This window comes from Hoplias malabaricus, chromosome 12 (genome assembly GCF_029633855.1).
Source record: "Hoplias malabaricus isolate fHopMal1 chromosome 12, fHopMal1.hap1, whole genome shotgun sequence".
Classification (NCBI taxonomy): domain Eukaryota; kingdom Metazoa; phylum Chordata; class Actinopteri; order Characiformes; family Erythrinidae; genus Hoplias; species Hoplias malabaricus.
The window spans coordinates 16,962,480-16,979,121 of NC_089811.1; positions in this window are offsets into that span (position 1 = coordinate 16,962,480).

Consider the following 16,642-nt stretch of genomic DNA (forward strand, 5'->3'; position numbering starts at 1 on the left):
TCTCTACCATTTAAAATTTAAATGAAGTCTGTAGGTGAAAGTATAAGGAAGTTATGGTGAAATGTTCGGCAGAAAATTGAAAAAGAAAAAAAATAATTTCAATGGGTTCCTATGGGAGCGTACCCACCCTCCGAACAAATGCTTATAGCTCGGAAAGTTTTCCCCACATCACTTAACCGTATATACCGTTGCGACAAGGAGAGTCTGGGGATCGATATGGTATAAAAAATTTGCAGATTAAGTGAGAATTGAGCATGTTATGACGAGTTAAAAACAGGAGAAAGTTTTAGAAACCGCACTCTGAGCTGCTCCAAAAATACATTGAACCCTATGGGAGCCGAAACCGTCTCTAGTGCCGAACAAAAATTCATAACTCAAAAACCGTATTTTCAATAATGTTCAAATTTAGAGGTCTTAGAAAGGACAAGTTTCTCTACCATTTAAAATTTAAATGAAGTTTCTAGGTGAAACTATAAGGAAGTTATGGCGATTTGTTCGGCTGAAAAGTGAAAAAACGGCTTTTTGCCACTGAAACTACAGTGGATGACATCACCCCCACTCTAAGAGCCTCCCATTGAAATGAATGGAGGGATTTTGAAGGAGGAAAAGAAAGGGAAGGATGAGTGCAAAAATTCCGAAAACGGAAGTGATGGGAGCCGGTACGCCCGGGTCCGACCGTCTGAAATCCCGTGTCCGTAGCTTGAAAAATGACCGAGTTAGAGCACTTTGAAAATTAATTCCATAGAAATGACTGGGGAAAAACGGAGCGATAAACGAGTGTAGCGGACGAACGAGTGCGGGTATCGGAAAGCTGTATACAAGCCCACATCGTCGCTATAGGACGCACGATTTCCAGGTGGAACGGAGTCGATAGCTCGAAAGCTGCGGGACTAGTTAGGCGGACAAGGAAATCCGGAATAATAAGAATAATAAAAAAAAAAATAATAATATGACTTTCGGATAACAATATATTGCGCGCTGCTGCTTAAAGCAGCAGGCGCAACATAATAATAATAATAATAATATGACTTAAGAAGAACAATATATTGCGCGCTGCTGCTTAAAGCAGCAGGCGCAACATAACTAGAGGTCTGCATTTCCAGGAGGAAACGCGAGATGTTGCGCCGCCTAAACCCCCGCCCCCCGATCCGCGTCTTTACCGCTTAAAGCGAGGTCCTCGATACGGTAAACCCGCGTGGGTCACTAGGCGACGCTTATGGTGAAGGAGTTTACTGCTAAGCTGTTGGTAGTGGGATGTTAAGAGAGCACTGTCCCACAGCAGTTTACATTGGACTCTATGGAGCTGTGTAGGCCGTGAATGGAAAACGGGGTCAAAGGTCATGAAGCGGGTGGGCTATCGGCCTATAATTTTACGTGGTGGGACCTTGGACCCTCGGGTCTGCCCGTTTGAGTTCTGGTGTCTCTAGCTCGAAAACTGAGCGTGTGACAGCAGTTTGAAAGTTTGACAAAAGTTTATGGACATTTTTCCATTCATTCCTATGGGAGTAAAGATGAAAGTTCAAAGGCTTCCTGTGCAAAAACTATGCAACTTTTCCAAAAGCTGTATACAAGCCCGCATCCCACAGGGAAGCTCTACGAAACAAACTTTGAACGGAGTCGATATCTCGAAAACTGTGGGCGGAGTTAACCGGACAAGAATGAACGATCCTCAGAATGAAGGGCAGCAAACGTAACACTAGAGGTCTGCATTTCCAGGAGGAAACGCGAGATGTTGCGCCGCCTAAACCCCTGCCCCCCGATCTGCGTCTTTCCCGCTTAAAGCGAGGTCCTCGATACGGTAAACCCGCGTGGGTCACTAGGCCACGCTTATGGTGAAGGAGTTTACTGCTAAGCTGTCGGTAGTGGGATGTTAAGAGAGCAGTCTCCCACAGCAGTTTACATTGGACTCTATGGAGCTCTGTAGGCCGTGAATGGAAAACGGGGTCAAAGGTCATGAAGCGGGTGGGCTATCGGCCCATAATTTCACGTGGGGGGACCGTGGACTCTCGGGTCTGCCCGTTTGAGTTCTGGTGTCTCTAGCTCGAAAACTGAGCGTGTGACAGCAGTTTGAAAGTTTGACAAAAGTTTATGGACATTTTTCCATTCATTCCTATGGGAGAAAAGATGAAACTTCAAATGCTTACTGTGCGAAAACTATGCAACTTTTCCAAAAGCTGTATACAAGCCCGCATCCCACAGGGAAGCTCTACGAATGAAACTTTGAACGGAGTCGATATCTCGAAAACTGTGGGCGGAGTTAACCGGACAAGGAATGAAGATCCTCAGAATGAAGGGCAGCAAACGTAACACTAGAGGTCTGCATTTCCAGGAGGAAACGCGAGATGTTGCGCCGCCTAAGCCCCCGTCCCCCGATCCGCGTCTTTCCCGCTTAAAGCGAGGTCCTCGATACGGTAAACCCGCGTGGGTCACTAGGTGACGCTTATGGTGAAGGAGTTTACTGCTAAGCTGTCGGTAGTGGGATGTTAAGGGAGCACTCTCCCACAGCAGTTTACATTGGACTCTATGGAGCTCAGTAGGGTGTGAATAGAAAACGATACATTCTGAATTCCACCTTTAAAAACAATTCCACCTTAAGAAACCCAGAATTGTATTGAAATGTCCACATCACAGGCCAAAAGAGTCTTAAAAGCAAAAAAAGATGGCCAATACATTTTAAATACCACCTTAATAAAAATTCCACCTTAAGAAACCCACAGTTGTATTGACACGTCCACCTTTAAAAATGACCACTTGAAATAAAGCTTAAAATGTCGAAAAGACAGGCAGTATATTGTGAATGAGGTATTCTTAAAAAAATCCACCTTAAGAAACCCTGGATAATTAAGATGTCCCCCTTAAAAATGACCTTTAAAGTGTTACAGACTGCCTGTGTATTTCTGTGGCCCTCACAGCTCTTCCCCTCAGTCTCTGCTTCTGCCCCTCCCCCTCCCCCCTCTGTCTCTCTCACACGCACGCTCACAGAATACAACTGACAGACTCATGATTCAATGAATTTCGACCGGGGAGCACCCTCCAAAAAATCACCCGTAGCTCGAAAACTTTTCCCAACCAAAATTGAACGAAGCATACCGTAGCGACAAGGAGAGTCTTGTGCTCGAGATGGTGTAAAAATTTTTTCAGTTTGAGCGAGAATTGATGGTGTAAAGATGAGTTAAAAAAGGGCAAATTTGAGAAAATTTGGCTTTCTGAAAATACATTGAACTCTATGGGAGCCGAAACGTCCTACTGCCAAACAAATCTTCATAACTCCAGAACCGTATCTTCAAATGATTTAAAATCTACATATTTTAGAAAGGGGAAGTTTCTCTACCATTTGAAAGTAAAATGAAGTCTGTAGGTGAAAGTATAAGGAAGTTATGGCAAAATGTTCGGCTAAAAGTTGAATATCGAAAAAGGACAGGCATATTCATTTCAATGTATTCCTATGGGAGCGTACCCACCCTCCGAACAAATGCTTATAGCTCAGAAAAGATATCCCAAATGGCTAAACTGCATATACCGTTGCGACAAGGAGAGTCCAAGGAAGAAGCTGGTATAAAAAATTAGCAGTTTGAGCGAGAATTGACCATGTTATGACGAGTTAAAAACAGGAGAAAAATTTAGAAACCGCACTCTGAGCCGCTCCAAAAATACATTGAACTCTATGGGAGCCAAAACCCTCCCTAGTGCCGAACAAAAATTCATAACTCAAAAACCGTATTATCGATTACGTTCAAATTTACAAATGCTAGAAAGGACAAGTTTCTCTATCATTTAAAATTTAAATGAAGTTTTTAGGTGAAAGTATGAGAACGTTATGGTGAATTGTTCGGGTGAAAAGTGAAAAAACGGTTTTGGCCAGTGAACCCAGAGTGTCTATGATGTCACCCACTCTAAATGGCTTCCATACAAGTGAATGGAGGGATATTCAAGGAGGAATAGAAAGAGAGGGATGAGTGCGAGAGGTCCGAAAACGGAAGTGACGGGTCACGGTGCGCCCGGGTCCGACCGTCTGAAATCTCGTGTCCGTAGCTTGAAAATTGACCGAGTTAGAGCAGTTCGAAAATTAATTCCATAGAAATGACTGGGGAAAAACAGAGCGAAAAACGAGTGTAGCGGACGAACGAGTGCGGGTATCGGAAAGCTGTATACAAGCCCACATCGTCGCTATAGGACGCACGAATTCCAGGTGGAATGGAGTCGATAGCTCGAAAGCTGCGGGACTAGTTAGGCGGACAAGGAAACGCGGAATAATAAAAATAATAATAAAAATAATAATAATAATAATATGACTTAAGAAGAACAATATATTGCGCGCTGCTGCTTAAAGCAGCAGGCGCAACATAACTAGAGGTCTGCATTTCCAGGAGGAAACGCGAGATGTTGCGCCGCCGAAACCCCCGTCCCCCGATCCGCGTCTTAAAATGTTGAAAAGACAGGCAGTATATTGTGAATGAGGTCTTTTTTAAAAATTCCACCTTAAGAAACCCTGGATAATTAAGACGTCCCCCTTAAAAATGACCTTTAAAGTGTTACATGCTGCCTGTGTATTTCTGTGGCCCTCACAGCTCTCCCCGTCAGTCTCTGCCTCTGCCCCTCCCCCTCCCCCCCCTCTCTCTCTCACACGCACGCTCACAGAACACAACTGACAGACTCGGGATTCAATGAATTTCGACCGGTGGGGCACCCTCCAAAAAACCTCAAATATCTCCAAAACTTTTCCAGGTCCAAAAATGAACGAAGCATACCGTAGCGACAAGGAGAGTCTGGTGCTCGAGATGGTGTAAAAATTTTTGCACTTTGAGCGAGATTTGATGGTGTAATTATGAGTTAAAAACAGGCAAAGTTTTGAAAATCTGCGTGCCGAGCCGCTCTTAAAATACATTGAGCTCTATGGGAGGAAAACCCTCCCAAGTGTCAAACAAAAATTCATAACTCAAGAACGGTATTATCAAACGGTCTGAAACTTGCAAGTTTGAGAAAGGGGACACTTCTCTACCATTTAAAATTTAAATGAAGTCTGTAGGTGAAAGTATAAGGAAGTTATGGTGAAATGTTCGGCAGAAAATTGAAAAAGAAAAAAAATAATTTCAATGGGTTCCTATGGGAGCGTACCCACCCTCCGAACAAATGCTTATAGCTCGGAAAGTTTTCCCCACATCACTTAACCGTATATACCGTTGCGACAAGGAGAGTCTGGGGATCGATATGGTATAAAAAATTTGCAGATTAAGTGAGAATTGAGCATGTTATGACGAGTTAAAAACAGGAGAAAGTTTTAGAAACCGCACTCTGAGCTGCTCCAAAAATACATTGAACCCTATGGGAGCCGAAACCGTCTCTAGTGCCGAACAAAAATTCATAACTCAAAAACCGTATTTTCAATAATGTTCTAGGTCTTAGAAAGGGACAAGTTTCTCTACCATTTAAAATTTAAATGAAGTTTCTAGGTGAAACTATAAGGAAGTTATGGCGATTTGTTCGGCTGAAAAGTGAAAAAAACGGCTTTTTGCCACTGAAACTACAGTGGATGACATCACCCCCCACTCTAAGAGCCTCCCATTGAAATGAATGGAGGGATTTTGAAGGAGGAAAAGAAAGGGAAGGATGAGTGCAAAAATTCCCGAAAACGGAAGTGATGGGGAGCCGGTACGCCCGGGTCCGACCGTCTGAAATCCCGTGTCCGTAGCTTGAAAAAATGACCGAGTTAGAGGCACTTTGAAAATTAATTCCATAGAAATGACTGGGGAAAAACGGAGCGATAAACGAGTGTAGCGGACGAACGAGTGCGGGTATCGGAAAGCTGTATACAAGCCCACATCGTCGCTATAGGACGCACGATTTCCAGGTGGAACGGAGTCGATAGCTCGAAAGCTGCGGGACTAGTTAGGCGGACAAGGAAATCCGGAATAATAAGAATAATAAAAAAAAAAATAATAATATGACTTTCGGATAACAATATATTGCGCGCTGCTGCTTAAAGCAGCAGGCGCAACATAATAATAATAATAATAATATGACTTAAGAAGAACAATATATTGCGCGCTGCTGCTTAAAGCAGCAGGCGCAACATAACTAGAGGTCTGCATTTCCAGGAGGAAACGCGAGATGTTGCGCCGCCTAAACCCCCGCCCCCCGATCCGCGTCTTTACCGCTTAAAGCGAGGTCCTCGATACGGTAAACCCGCGTGGGTCACTAGGCGACGCTTATGGTGAAGGAGTTTACTGCTAAGCTGTTGGTAGTGGGATGTTAAGAGAGCACTGTCCCACAGCAGTTTACATTGGACTCTATGGAGCTGTGTAGGCCGTGAATGGAAAACGGGGTCAAAGGTCATGAAGCGGGTGGGCTATCGGCCTATAATTTTACGTGGTGGGACCTTGGACCCTCGGGTCTGCCCGTTTGAGTTCTGGTGTCTCTAGCTCGAAAACTGAGCGTGTGACAGCAGTTTGAAAGTTTGACAAAAGTTTATGGACATTTTTCCATTCATTCCTATGGGAGTAAAGATGAAAGTTCAAAGGCTTCCTGTGCAAAAACTATGCAACTTTTCCAAAAGCTGTATACAAGCCCGCATCCCACAGGGAAGCTCTACGAAACAAACTTTGAACGGAGTCGATATCTCGAAAACTGTGGGCGGAGTTAACCGGACAAGAATGAACGATCCTCAGAATGAAGGGCAGCAAACGTAACACTAGAGGTCTGCATTTCCAGGAGGAAACGCGAGATGTTGCGCCGCCTAAACCCCTGCCCCCCGATCCGCGTCTTTCCCGCTTAAAGCGAGGTCCTCGATACGGTAAACCCGCGTGGGTCACTAGGCCACGCTTATGGTGAAGGAGTTTACTGCTAAGCTGTCGGTAGTGGGATGTTAAGAGAGCAGTCTCCCACAGCAGTTTACATTGGACTCTATGGAGCTCTGTAGGCCGTGAATGGAAAACGGGGTCAAAGGTCATGAAGCGGGTGGGCTATCGGCCCATAATTTCACGTGGGGGGACCGTGGACTCTCGGGTCTGCCCGTTTGAGTTCTGGTGTCTCTAGCTCGAAAACTGAGCGTGTGACAGCAGTTTGAAAGTTTGACAAAAGTTTATGGACATTTTTCCATTCATTCCTATGGGAGAAAAGATGAAACTTCAAATGCTTACTGTGCGAAAACTATGCAACTTTTCCAAAAGCTGTATACAAGCCCGCATCCCACAGGGAAGCTCTACGAATGAAACTTTGAACGGAGTCGATATCTCGAAAACTGTGGGCGGAGTTAACCGGACAAGGAATGAAGATCCTCAGAATGAAGGGCAGCAAACGTAACACTAGAGGTCTGCATTTCCAGGAGGAAACGCGAGATGTTGCGCCGCCTAAGCCCCCGTCCCCCGATCCGCGTCTTTCCCGCTTAAAGCGAGGTCCTCGATACGGTAAACCCGCGTGGGTCACTAGGTGACGCTTATGGTGAAGGAGTTTACTGCTAAGCTGTCGGTAGTGGGATGTTAAGGGAGCACTCTCCCACAGCAGTTTACATTGGACTCTATGGAGCTCAGTAGGGTGTGAATAGAAAACGATACATTCTGAATTCCACCTTTAAAAACAATTCCACCTTAAGAAACCCAGAATTGTATTGAAATGTCCACATCACAGGCCAAAAGAGTCTTAAAAGCAAAAAAAGATGGCCAATACATTTTAAATACCACCTTAATAAAAATTCCACCTTAAGAAACCCACAGTTGTATTGACACGTCCACCTTTAAAAATGACCACTTGAAATAAAGCTTAAAATGTCGAAAAGACAGGCAGTATATTGTGAATGAGGTATTCTTAAAAAAATCCACCTTAAGAAACCCTGGATAATTAAGATGTCCCCCTTAAAAATGACCTTTAAAGTGTTACAGACTGCCTGTGTATTTCTGTGGCCCTCACAGCTCTTCCCCTCAGTCTCTGCTTCTGCCCCTCCCCCTCCCCCCTCTGTCTCTCTCACACGCACGCTCACAGAATACAACTGACAGACTCATGATTCAATGAATTTCGACCGGGGAGCACCCTCCAAAAAATCACCCGTAGCTCGAAAACTTTTCCCAACCAAAATTGAACGAAGCATACCGTAGCGACAAGGAGAGTCTTGTGCTCGAGATGGTGTAAAAATTTTTTCAGTTTGAGCGAGAATTGATGGTGTAAAGATGAGTTAAAAAAGGGCAAATTTGAGAAAATTTGGCTTTCTGAAAATACATTGAACTCTATGGGAGCCGAAACGTCCTACTGCCAAACAAATCTTCATAACTCCAGAACCGTATCTTCAAATGATTTAAAATCTACATATTTTAGAAAGGGGAAGTTTCTCTACCATTTGAAAGTAAAATGAAGTCTGTAGGTGAAAGTATAAGGAAGTTATGGCAAAATGTTCGGCTAAAAGTTGAATATCGAAAAAGGACAGGCATATTCATTTCAATGTATTCCTATGGGAGCGTACCCACCCTCCGAACAAATGCTTATAGCTCAGAAAAGATATCCCAAATGGCTAAACTGCATATACCGTTGCGACAAGGAGAGTCCAAGGAAGAAGCTGGTATAAAAAATTAGCAGTTTGAGCGAGAATTGACCATGTTATGACGAGTTAAAAACAGGAGAAAAATTTAGAAACCGCACTCTGAGCCGCTCCAAAAATACATTGAACTCTATGGGAGCCAAAACCCTCCCTAGTGCCGAACAAAAATTCATAACTCAAAAACCGTATTATCGATTACGTTCAAATTTACAAATGCTAGAAAGGACAAGTTTCTCTATCATTTAAAATTTAAATGAAGTTTTTAGGTGAAAGTATGAGAACGTTATGGTGAATTGTTCGGGTGAAAAGTGAAAAAACGGTTTTGGCCAGTGAACCCAGAGTGTCTATGATGTCACCCACTCTAAATGGCTTCCATACAAGTGAATGGAGGGATATTCAAGGAGGAATAGAAAGAGAGGGATGAGTGCGAGAGGTCCGAAAACGGAAGTGACGGGTCACGGTGCGCCCGGGTCCGACCGTCTGAAATCTCGTGTCCGTAGCTTGAAAATTGACCGAGTTAGAGCAGTTCGAAAATTAATTCCATAGAAATGACTGGGGAAAAACAGAGCGAAAAACGAGTGTAGCGGACGAACGAGTGCGGGTATCGGAAAGCTGTATACAAGCCCACATCGTCGCTATAGGACGCACGAATTCCAGGTGGAATGGAGTCGATAGCTCGAAAGCTGCGGGACTAGTTAGGCGGACAAGGAAACGCGGAATAATAAAAATAATAATAAAAATAATAATAATAATAATATGACTTAAGAAGAACAATATATTGCGCGCTGCTGCTTAAAGCAGCAGGCGCAACATAACTAGAGGTCTGCATTTCCAGGAGGAAACGCGAGATGTTGCGCCGCCGAAACCCCCGTCCCCCGATCCGCGTCTTAAAATGTTGAAAAGACAGGCAGTATATTGTGAATGAGGTCTTTTTTAAAAATTCCACCTTAAGAAACCCTGGATAATTAAGACGTCCCCCTTAAAAATGACCTTTAAAGTGTTACATGCTGCCTGTGTATTTCTGTGGCCCTCACAGCTCTCCCCGTCAGTCTCTGCCTCTGCCCCTCCCCCTCCCCCCCCTCTCTCTCTCACACGCACGCTCACAGAACACAACTGACAGACTCGGGATTCAATGAATTTCGACCGGTGGGGCACCCTCCAAAAAACCTCAAATATCTCCAAAACTTTTCCAGGTCCAAAAATGAACGAAGCATACCGTAGCGACAAGGAGAGTCTGGTGCTCGAGATGGTGTAAAAATTTTTGCACTTTGAGCGAGATTTGATGGTGTAATTACGAGTTAAAAACAGGCAAAGTTTTGAAAATCTGCGTGCCGAGCCGCTCTTAAAATACATTGAGCTCTATGGGAGGAAAACCCTCCCAAGTGTCAAACAAAAATTCATAACTCAAGAACGGTATTATCAAACGGTCTGAAACTTGCAAGTTTGAGAAAGGGGACACTTCTCTACCATTTAAAATTTAAATGAAGTCTGTAGGTGAAAGTATAAGGAAGTTATGGTGAAATGTTCGGCAGAAAATTGAAAAAGAAAAAAAATAATTTCAATGGGTTCCTATGGGAGCGTACCCACCCTCCGAACAAATGCTTATAGCTCGGAAAGTTTTCCCCACATCACTTAACCGTATATACCGTTGCGACAAGGAGAGTCTGGGGATCGATATGGTATAAAAAATTTGCAGATTAAGTGAGAATTGAGCATGTTATGACGAGTTAAAAACAGGAGAAAGTTTTAGAAACCGCACTCTGAGCTGCTCCAAAAATACATTGAACCCTATGGGAGCCGAAACCGTCTCTAGTGCCGAACAAAAATTCATAACTCAAAAACCGTATTTTCAATAATGTTCAAATTTAGAGGTCTTAGAAAGGACAAGTTTCTCTACCATTTAAAATTTAAATGAAGTTTCTAGGTGAAACTATAAGGAAGTTATGGCGATTTGTTCGGCTGAAAAGTGAAAAAACGGCTTTTTGCCACTGAAACTACAGTGGATGACATCACCCCCACTCTAAGAGCCTCCCATTGAAATGAATGGAGGGATTTTGAAGGAGGAAAAGAAAGGGAAGGATGAGTGCAAAAATTCCGAAAACGGAAGTGATGGGAGCCGGTACGCCCGGGTCCGACCGTCTGAAATCCCGTGTCCGTAGCTTGAAAAATGACCGAGTTAGAGCACTTTGAAAATTAATTCCATAGAAATGACTGGGGAAAAACGGAGCGATAAACGAGTGTAGCGGACGAACGAGTGCGGGTATCGGAAAGCTGTATACAAGCCCACATCGTCGCTATAGGACGCACGATTTCCAGGTGGAACGGAGTCGATAGCTCGAAAGCTGCGGGACTAGTTAGGCGGACAAGGAAATCCGGAATAATAAGAATAATAAAAAAAAAAATAATAATATGACTTTCGGATAACAATATATTGCGCGCTGCTGCTTAAAGCAGCAGGCGCAACATAATAATAATAATAATAATATGACTTAAGAAGAACAATATATTGCGCGCTGCTGCTTAAAGCAGCAGGCGCAACATAACTAGAGGTCTGCATTTCCAGGAGGAAACGCGAGATGTTGCGCCGCCTAAACCCCCGCCCCCCGATCCGCGTCTTTACCGCTTAAAGCGAGGTCCTCGATACGGTAAACCCGCGTGGGTCACTAGGCGACGCTTATGGTGAAGGAGTTTACTGCTAAGCTGTTGGTAGTGGGATGTTAAGAGAGCACTGTCCCACAGCAGTTTACATTGGACTCTATGGAGCTGTGTAGGCCGTGAATGGAAAACGGGGTCAAAGGTCATGAAGCGGGTGGGCTATCGGCCTATAATTTTACGTGGTGGGACCTTGGACCCTCGGGTCTGCCCGTTTGAGTTCTGGTGTCTCTAGCTCGAAAACTGAGCGTGTGACAGCAGTTTGAAAGTTTGACAAAAGTTTATGGACATTTTTCCATTCATTCCTATGGGAGTAAAGATGAAAGTTCAAAGGCTTCCTGTGCAAAAACTATGCAACTTTTCCAAAAGCTGTATACAAGCCCGCATCCCACAGGGCAGCTCTACGAAACAAACTTTGAACGGAGTCGATATCTCGAAAACTGTGGGCGGAGTTAACCGGACAAGAATGAACGATCCTCAGAATGAAGGGCAGCAAACGTAACACTAGAGGTCTGCATTTCCAGGAGGAAACGCGAGATGTTGCGCCGCCTAAACCCCTGCCCCCCGATCCGCGTCTTTCCCGCTTAAAGCGAGGTCCTCGATACGGCAAACCCGCGTGGGTCACTAGGCCACGCTTATGGTGAAGGAGTTTACTGCTAAGCTGTCGGTAGTGGGATGTTAAGAGAGCAGTCTCCCACAGCAGTTTACATTGGACTCTATGGAGCTCTGTAGGCCGTGAATGGAAAACGGGGTCAAAGGTCATGAAGCGGGTGGGCTATCGGCCCATAATTTCACGTGGGGGGACCGTGGACTCTCGGGTCTGCCCGTTTGAGTTCTGGTGTCTCTAGCTCGAAAACTGAGCGTGTGACAGCAGTTTGAAAGTTTGACAAAAGTTTATGGACATTTTTCCATTCATTCCTATGGGAGAAAAGATGAAACTTCAAATGCTTACTGTGCGAAAACTATGCAACTTTTCCAAAAGCTGTATACAAGCCCGCATCCCACAGGGAAGCTCTACGAATGAAACTTTGAACGGAGTCGATATCTCGAAAACTGTGGGCGGAGTTAACCGGACAAGGAATGAAGATCCTCAGAATGAAGGGCAGCAAACGTAACACTAGAGGTCTGCATTTCCAGGAGGAAACGCGAGATGTTGCGCCGCCTAAGCCCCCGTCCCCCGATCCGCGTCTTTCCCGCTTAAAGCGAGGTCCTCGATACGGTAAACCCGCGTGGGTCACTAGGTGACGCTTATGGTGAAGGAGTTTACTGCTAAGCTGTCGGTAGTGGGATGTTAAGGGAGCACTCTCCCACAGCAGTTTACATTGGACTCTATGGAGCTCAGTAGGGTGTGAATAGAAAACGATACATTCTGAATTCCACCTTTAAAAACAATTCCACCTTAAGAAACCCAGAATTGTATTGAAATGTCCACATCACAGGCCAAAAGAGTCTTAAAAGCAAAAAAAGATGGCCAATACATTTTAAATACCACCTTAATAAAAATTCCACCTTAAGAAACCCACAGTTGTATTGACACGTCCACCTTTAAAAATGACCACTTGAAATAAAGCTTAAAATGTCGAAAAGACAGGCAGTATATTGTGAATGAGGTATTCTTAAAAAAATCCACCTTAAGAAACCCTGGATAATTAAGATGTCCCCCTTAAAAATGACCTTTAAAGTGTTACAGACTGCCTGTGTATTTCTGTGGCCCTCACAGCTCTTCCCCTCAGTCTCTGCTTCTGCCCCTCCCCCTCCCCCCTCTGTCTCTCTCACACGCACGCTCACAGAATACAACTGACAGACTCATGATTCAATGAATTTCGACCGGGGAGCACCCTCCAAAAAATCACCCGTAGCTCGAAAACTTTTCCCAACCAAAATTGAACGAAGCATACCGTAGCGACAAGGAGAGTCTTGTGCTCGAGATGGTGTAAAAATTTTTTCAGTTTGAGCGAGAATTGATGGTGTAAAGATGAGTTAAAAAAGGGCAAATTTGAGAAAATTTGGCTTTCTGAAAATACATTGAACTCTATGGGAGCCGAAACGTCCTACTGCCAAACAAATCTTCATAACTCCAGAACCGTATCTTCAAATGATTTAAAATCTACATATTTTAGAAAGGGGAAGTTTCTCTACCATTTGAAAGTAAAATGAAGTCTGTAGGTGAAAGTATAAGGAAGTTATGGCAAAATGTTCGGCTAAAAGTTGAATATCGAAAAAGGACAGGCATATTCATTTCAATGTATTCCTATGGGAGCGTACCCACCCTCCGAACAAATGCTTATAGCTCAGAAAAGATATCCCAAATGGCTAAACTGCATATACCGTTGCGACAAGGAGAGTCCAAGGAAGAAGCTGGTATAAAAAATTAGCAGTTTGAGCGAGAATTGACCATGTTATGACGAGTTAAAAACAGGAGAAAAATTTAGAAACCGCACTCTGAGCCGCTCCAAAAATACATTGAACTCTATGGGAGCCAAAACCCTCCCTAGTGCCGAACAAAAATTCATAACTCAAAAACCGTATTATCGATTACGTTCAAATTTACAAATGCTAGAAAGGACAAGTTTCTCTATCATTTAAAATTTAAATGAAGTTTTTAGGTGAAAGTATGAGAACGTTATGGTGAATTGTTCGGGTGAAAAGTGAAAAAACGGTTTTGGCCAGTGAACCCAGAGTGTCTATGATGTCACCCACTCTAAATGGCTTCCATACAAGTGAATGGAGGGATATTCAAGGAGGAATAGAAAGAGAGGGATGAGTGCGAGAGGTCCGAAAACGGAAGTGACGGGTCACGGTGCGCCCGGGTCCGACCGTCTGAAATCTCGTGTCCGTAGCTTGAAAATTGACCGAGTTAGAGCAGTTCGAAAATTAATTCCATAGAAATGACTGGGGAAAAACAGAGCGAAAAACGAGTGTAGCGGACGAACGAGTGCGGGTATCGGAAAGCTGTATACAAGCCCACATCGTCGCTATAGGACGCACGAATTCCAGGTGGAATGGAGTCGATAGCTCGAAAGCTGCGGGACTAGTTAGGCGGACAAGGAAACGCGGAATAATAAAAATAATAATAAAAATAATAATAATAATAATATGACTTAAGAAGAACAATATATTGCGCGCTGCTGCTTAAAGCAGCAGGCGCAACATAACTAGAGGTCTGCATTTCCAGGAGGAAACGCGAGATGTTGCGCCGCCGAAACCCCCGTCCCCCGATCCGCGTCTTAAAATGTTGAAAAGACAGGCAGTATATTGTGAATGAGGTCTTTTTAAAAAAATTCCACCTTAAGAAACCCTGGATAATTAAGACGTCCCCCTTAAAAATGACCTTTAAAGTGTTACATGCTGCCTGTGTATTTCTGTGGCCCTCACAGCTCTCCCCGTCAGTCTCTGCCTCTGCCCCTCCCCCTCCCCCCCCTCTCTCTCTCACACGCACGCTCACAGAACACAACTGACAGACTCGGGATTCAATGAATTTCGACCGGTGGGGCACCCTCCAAAAAACCTCAAATATCTCCAAAACTTTTCCAGGTCCAAAAATGAACGAAGCATACCGTAGCGACAAGGAGAGTCTGGTGCTCGAGATGGTGTAAAAAATTTTGCACTTTGAGCGAGATTTGATGGTGTAATTACGAGTTAAAAACAGGCAAAGTTTTGAAAATCTGCGTGCCGAGCCGCTCTTAAAATACATTGAGCTCTATGGGAGGAAAACCCTCCCAAGTGTCAAACAAAAATTCATAACTCAAGAACGGTATTATCAAACGGTCTGAAACTTGCAAGTTTGAGAAAGGGGACACTTCTCTACCATTTAAAATTTAAATGAAGTCTGTAGGTGAAAGTATAAGGAAGTTATGGTGAAATGTTCGGCAGAAAATTGAAAAAGAAAAAAAATAATTTCAATGGGTTCCTATGGGAGCGTACCCACCCTCCGAACAAATGCTTATAGCTCGGAAAGTTTTCCCCACATCACTTAACCGTATATACCGTTGCGACAAGGAGAGTCTGGGGATCGATATGGTATAAAAAATTTGCAGATTAAGTGAGAATTGAGCATGTTATGACGAGTTAAAAACAGGAGAAAGTTTTAGAAACCGCACTCTGAGCTGCTCCAAAAATACATTGAACCCTATGGGAGCCGAAACCGTCTCTAGTGCCGAACAAAAATTCATAACTCAAAAACCGTATTTTCAATAATGTTCAAATTTAGAGGTCTTAGAAAGGACAAGTTTCTCTACCATTTAAAATTTAAATGAAGTTTCTAGGTGAAACTATAAGGAAGTTATGGCGATTTGTTCGGCTGAAAAGTGAAAAAACGGCTTTTTGCCACTGAAACTACAGTGGATGACATCACCCCCACTCTAAGAGCCTCCCATTGAAATGAATGGAGGGATTTTGAAGGAGGAAAAGAAAGGGAAGGATGAGTGCAAAAATTCCGAAAACGGAAGTGATGGGAGCCGGTACGCCCGGGTCCGACCGTCTGAAATCCCGTGTCCGTAGCTTGAAAAATGACCGAGTTAGAGCACTTTGAAAATTAATTCCATAGAAATGACTGGGGAAAAACGGAGCGATAAACGAGTGTAGCGGACGAACGAGTGCGGGTATCGGAAAGCTGTATACAAGCCCACATCGTCGCTATAGGACGCACGATTTCCAGGTGGAACGGAGTCGATAGCTCGAAAGCTGCGGGACTAGTTAGGCGGACAAGGAAATCCGGAATAATAAGAATAATAAAAAAAAAAATAATAATATGACTTTCGGATAACAATATATTGCGCGCTGCTGCTTAAAGCAGCAGGCGCAACATAATAATAATAATAATAATATGACTTAAGAAGAACAATATATTGCGCGCTGCTGCTTAAAGCAGCAGGCGCAACATAACTAGAGGTCTGCATTTCCAGGAGGAAACGCGAGATGTTGCGCCGCCTAAACCCCCGCCCCCCGATCCGCGTCTTTACCGCTTAAAGCGAGGTCCTCGATACGGTAAACCCGCGTGGGTCACTAGGCGACGCTTATGGTGAAGGAGTTTACTGCTAAGCTGTTGGTAGTGGGATGTTAAGAGAGCACTGTCCCACAGCAGTTTACATTGGACTCTATGGAGCTGTGTAGGCCGTGAATGGAAAACGGGGTCAAAGGTCATGAAGCGGGTGGGCTATCGGCCTATAATTTTACGTGGTGGGACCTTGGACCCTCGGGTCTGCCGTTTGAGTTCTGGTGTCTCTAGCTCGAAAACTGAGCGTGTGACAGCAGTTTGAAAGTTTGACAAAAGTTTATGGACATTTTTCCATTCATTCCTATGGGAGTAAAGATGAAAGTTCAAAGGCTTCCTGTGCAAAAACTATGCAACTTTTCCAAAAGCTGTATACAAGCCCGCATCCCACAGGGCAGCTCTACGAAACAAACTTTGAACGGAGTCGATATCTCGAAAACTGTGGGCGGAGTTAACCGGACAAGAATGAACGA